Raw genomic sequence first — 6,553 nt, forward strand, 5'->3', positions numbered from 1 at the left:
TCTTTGTTGCCTCTCTGATTAATGCCCTCCTTGCCTGGTCTGTGAGTTTTGGTGGGCGGCCAATTTTTTTATAATGGATTTAATGGTGCTCCGTGGGATGTTAAAAGTTTTTTTATAACCCAACCCTGATCTGTACTTCTCCACAACCTTGTCCAGACCTGTTTGGAGAGCTCCTTGGTCTTCATGGTGTTGATTGCTTGGTGGTGCCACTTGCTTAGTGGTGTTGCAGACTCTGGGGCCTTTCAGAACAGGTGTATATATACTGAGATCATGTGACAGATCATGTGACACTTAGATTGCACACTGGTGGACTTTATTTAACTAATTATGTGACTTCTGAAGGTAATTGGTTGCACCGGATCTTATTTAGGGGCTTCATAGCAAAGGGGGTGAATACATATGCACGCATCACTTTTCCGTTATTTATTTTTTTGAATTTTTTGAAACAAGTTATTTTTTCATTTCAATTCACCAATTTGGACTATTTTGTGTATGACCATTACATGAAATCCAAATAAAAGTCAATTTAAATTACAGGTTGTAATGCAACAAAATAGGAAAAACGCCAAGGGGAATGAATACTTTTGCAAGGCACTGTATGCAAGATACAATCCAGGGTTTATATACACTGTGATGCAAGGCACATGTATTCACACATTCAGTTTCTACATCAACAGGACAAACAAATAATGTTGTGATTACAGTAAACAGGATGCATGATAATGACTAGGGTATCAAACAGGCCTGGAATTTTGTGATTTTAGGGGCAAAGCCATTTGGCATTCAAGAGGTACCTAATCTGCCAGGGCACCAAGGCCATCTGCCAGGGCAGGGTTTCCCAAACTGGGAGCACGTTTTTGTTTTTGCCTTAGCACTACACAGCTGATTCAAAGGAGATGATTGTGGACTATAGGAAAAGGAGGACCGAGCACGCCCCCATTCTCATCGACGGGGCTGTAGTGGAGCAGGTTGAGAGCTTCAAGTTCCTTGGTGTCCACATCACCAACAAACTATCATGGTCCAAACACACAAAGAAAGTTGTGAAGAAGGCACGACAAAGCCTATTCCCCCTTAGGAGACTGAAAAGATTTGGCATGGGTCCTCAGATCCTCAAAAAGTTCTACAGCTGCACCATCGAGAGCATCCTGACTGGTTGCATCACCGCCTGGTATGTCAACTGCTCGGCCTCGGACCGCAAGGCACTACAGAGGGTAGTGCGTACGGCCCAGTACATCACTGGGGCCAAGCTTCCTGCCATCCAGGACCTCTATACCAGGCGGTGTCAGAGGAAGGCCCTAAAAATTGCCAAAGACTCCAGCCACCCTAGTCATTGACTATTCTCTCTACTACCGCACGGCAAGCGGTACCGGAGCGCCAAGTCTAGGTCCAAAAGGCTCCTTAACAGCTTCTACCCCCAAGCCAAAAGACTGCTGAACAGCTAATCAAATGGCTACCCGGTCTATTTGATTGCCCCCACCCCCCCCCCCCTCTATTTTACGCTGCTGCTACTCTCTGTTTATTATCTATGCATAGTTACTCTACCTACATGTACATATTACCTCAATTACCTCGACTAACCGGTGCCCCGCACATTGACTCTATACCGGTACCCCCTGTATATAGCCTCGCTACTGTTATTTCCATATTATAAGCCACTCCTGCGTTGTCTTGGCTGTGTTCTTAGGGTTGTTGTTCTGTTGGAAGGTGAACCTTCGCCCCAGTCTGAGGTCCTGAGCGCTCTGGAGCAGGGTTTTCATCAAGAATCTATACTTTTCTCCGTTCATCTTTCCCTCGATCCTGATAAGTCTCCCAGTCCCTGCCGCTGAAAAACATCCCCACAGCATGATGCTGCCACCACCATGCTTCACCGTAGGGATGGTTCCATGTTTCCTCCAGATGTGACGCTTGGCATTCAGGCAAAGAGTTCAATCTTGCTTTCATCAGATGAGAGAATCTTGTTTCTCATGGTCTGAGAGTCCAAGCGGGCTGTCATGTGCCTTTTACTGAGGAGTGGCTTCTCCGTTTGGCCACTCTACCACAAAGGCCTGTTTGGTGGAGTGCTGCAGAGATAGTTGTCCTTCTGGAAGGTTCTCCCATTTCCACAGAGGAACTCTAGAGCTCTGTCAGAGTGACCATTACGTTCTTGATCACCTCCCTGACCAAGGCCCTTCTCCCACGATTGCTCAGTTTGGCCGGGTGGCCAGCTTTCAGAAGAGTCTTGGTGGTTCCAAACTTCTTCAATTTAAGAATGATGGAGGCCGCTGTGTTCTTGGGGACCTTCAATGCTGAAGTCATTTTTTGGTACCATTCCCCAGATCTGTGCCTCGACACAATCCTATCTCGGAGCTCTACGGACAGTTCCTTTGACCTCATGGCTTGGATATTACAGTAAACAGGATGCAGGATAATAACTAGGGTATCAACAGCCTATAATGTTGTGATATTACAGTAAACAGGATGCAGGATAATAACTACGTTATCAACAGCCTATAATGTTGTGATATTACAGTAAACAGGATAATAACTAGGGTATCAACAACCTATAATGTTGTGATATTACAGTAAACAGGATAATAACTAAGGTATCAACAGCCTATAATGTTGTGATTTTACAGTTAACAGGATGCAGGACAATAACTAGGGTATCAACAGCCTATAATGTTGTGATATTACAGTAAACAGGATAATAACTAGGGTATCAACAACCTATAATGTTGTGATATTACAGTAAACAGGATAATAACTAAGGTATCAACAGCCTATAATGTTGTGATTTTACAGTTAACAGGATGCAGGACAATAACTAGGGTATCAACAGCCTATAATGTTGTGATATTACAGTAAACAGGATGCAGGATAATAACTAGGGTATCAACAGCATATAATGTTGTGATATTACAGTAAACAGGATGCAGGATAATAAAAAGGGTATCAACAGCCTATAATGTTGTGATATTACAGTAAACAGGATAATAACTAGGGTATCAACAACCTAATGTTGTGATATTACAGTAAACAGGATAATATCTAAGGTATCAACAGCCTAGAATGTTGTGATTTTACAGTAAACAGGATGCAGGATAATAACTAGGGTATCAACAGCCTATAATGTTGTGATTTTACAGTTAACAGGATGCAGGACAATAACTAGGGTATCAACAGCCTATAATGTTGTGATATTACAGTAAACAGGATAATAACTAGGGTATCAACAACCTATAATGTTGTGATATTACAGTAAACAGGATAATAACTAAGGTATCAACAGCCTATAATGTTGTGATTTTACAGTTAACAGGATGCAGGACAATAACTAGGGTATCAACAGCCTATAATGTTGTGATATTACAGTAAACAGGATGCAGGATAATAACTAGGGTATCAACAGCATATAATGTTGTGATATTACAGTAAACAGGATGCAGGATAATAAAAAGGGTATCAACAGCCTATAATGTTGTGATATTACAGTAAACAGGATAATAACTAGGGTATCAACAACCTAATGTTGTGATATTACAGTAAACAGGATAATAACTAGGGTATCAACAACCTAATGTTGTGATATTACAGTAAACAGGATAATATCTAAGGTATCAACAGCCTATAATGTTGTGATATTACAGTAAACAGGATAATAACTAGGGTATCAACAACCTATAATGTTGTGATATTACAGTAAACAGGAAAATAACTAAGTTATCAACAGCCTATAATGTTGTGATTTTACAGTTAACAGGATGCAGGACAATAACTAGGGTATCAACAGCCTATAATGTTGTGATATTACAGTAAACAGGATGCAGGATAATAACTAGGGTATCAACAGCATATAATGTTGTGATATTACAGTAAACAGGATGCAGGATAATAACAAGGGTATCAACAGCCTATAATGTTGTGATATTACAGTAAACAGGATAATAACTAGGGTATCAACAACCTAATGTTGTGATATTACAGTAAACAGGATAATATCTAGGGTATCAACAGCATATAATGTTGTGATATTACAGTAAACAGGATGCAGGATAATAACTAGGGTATCAACAGCCTATAATGTTGTGATATTACAGTAAACAGGATAATAACTAGGGTATTAACAGCCTATAATGTTGTGATATTACAGTAAACCGGATGCAGGATAATATCTAGGGTATCAACAGCCTATAATGTTGTGATATTACAGTAAACAGGATGCAGGATAATAACTAGCGTATCAACAGCCTATAATGTTGTGATATTACAGTAAACAGGATAATAACCAGGGTATCAACAACCTAATGTTGTGATATTACAGTAAACAGGATAATAACTAAGGTATCAACAGCCTAGAATGTTGTGATTTTACAGTAAACAGGATGCAGGATAATAACTAGGGTATCAACAGCCTATAATGTGATATTACAGTAAACAGGATGCAGGATAATAACTAGGGTATCAACAGCCTATAATGTGATATTACAGTAAACAGGATGCAGGACAATAACTAGGGTATCAACAGCCTATAAAAGGTCAACCGTATCCACCATGTCCTAGATCTATCAATGGGAAATGAAGCACCATATTAAAAAACAACACAATACAAGCCTGTAGTGTACAGCTCACGTCAGAGGAACCCACGGCCCTATTGATAAATCCTATCAGCATGATGATGACTACATCTCTCCTTAAGACTGTAGTCTTCAGGGCTGTTTAAAAGCCTTACCTTTGTCTCACTGCTGACCTTCTTTGTCTACTGCAGGCTGTTGTGTTGTCCAATCATTGTCCAGTTGGTCTCAGTACAGAGCTTCTATACAAGAGTGGAACTGTACACTTCCTGCAGTAGGAGACTGAGGCCCGCGTCCCAAATGGCACCCTATGGGCCCTGGTCAAATGTAGTGAACTACGTAGGGAACAGGTTGTCATTTGGGACGCAGTGTGAGGAACACCACTCTGTTATTGTACCCTTGGATGATGTCATCACCAAGGCTGACGGAGATGTTTTCAGACTCTGGCCATGATATTTCACAAGGCCTTTTTGAGAAGCAGAAAATAAATTATCAGTGGGGACAAGATACGTTTTTGAATGACAACCCCAAACCCAAAAGCTGAAGCTAATTAGACATGTTGTGCCATTGACAGAAACGGGTTTTGCACCTACAGAAAAGCCCTGACAATGATATATATTATTCTAATAAAATAATATAGAAATGCATAACAGGACACAGTGCAGACCAACAGCACACCTACAAATAACAGGACACAGTGCAGACCAACAGCACACCTACAAATAACAGGACACAGTGCAGACCAACAGCACACCTACAAATAACAGGACACAGTGCAGACCAACAGCACACCTACAAATAACAGGACACAGTGCAGACCAACAGCACACCTACAAATAACAGGACACAGTGCAGACCAACAGCACACCTACAAATAACAGGACACAGTGCAGACCAACAGCACACCTACAAATAACAGGACACAGTGCAGACCAACAGCACACCTACAAATAACAGGACACAGTGCAGACCAACAGCATACCTACAAATAACAGGACACAGTGCAGACCAACAGCATACCTACAAATAACAGGACACAGTGCAGACCAACATCATACCTACAAATAACAGGACACAGTGCAGACCAACAGCACACCTACAAATAACAGGACACAGTGCAGACCAACAGCATACCTACAAATAACAGGACACAGTGCAGACCAACAGCACACCTACAAATAACAGGACACAGTGCAGACCAACAGCATACCTACAAATAACTCACTAGAAGCACCATCACCAAGTAACATTCTGAGTATGTTGTCGATCACTAGCAGCACCATCACCTAGTAACATTCCGAGTATGTTGTCTATCACTAGCAGCACCATCACCTAGTAACATTCTGAGTATGTTGTCTATCACTAGCAGCACCATCACCTAGTAAAATTCTGAGTATGTTGTCGATCACTAGCAGCACCATCACCTAGTAACATTCTGAGTATGTTGTCGATCACTAGCAGCACCATCACCAAGTAACATTCTGAGTATGTTGTCTATCACTAGCAGCACCATCACCAAGTAACATTCTGAGTATGTTGTCTATCACTAGCATCACTATCACCAGGTAACATTCTAAGTATGTTGTCGATCACTAGCAGCACCATCACTAGGTAACATTCTGAGTATGTTGTCTATCACTAGCAGCACCATCACCTAGTAACATTCTGAGTATGTTGTCGATCACTAGCAGCACCATCACCTAGTAACATTCTGAGTATGTTGTCTATCACTAGCAGCACCATCACTAGGTAACATTCTGAGTATGTTGTCTATCACTAGCATCCCCATCACCAAGTAACATTCTGGAGTATGTTGTCGATCACTAGCAGCACCATCACCTAGTAACATTCTGAGTATGTTGTATATCACTAGCAGCACCATCACCAAGTAACATTCTAAGTATGTTGTCTATCACTAGCAGCACCATCACCAGGTAACATTCTGAGTATGTTGTCGGTTACTAGCAGCACCATCACCAAGTAACATTCTGAGTATGTTGTAT

The sequence above is a fragment of the Coregonus lavaretus genome (assembly GCF_964263955.1).
Source record: "Coregonus lavaretus genome assembly, chromosome: 3".
Taxonomy (NCBI): Eukaryota; Metazoa; Chordata; class Actinopteri; order Salmoniformes; family Salmonidae; genus Coregonus; species Coregonus lavaretus.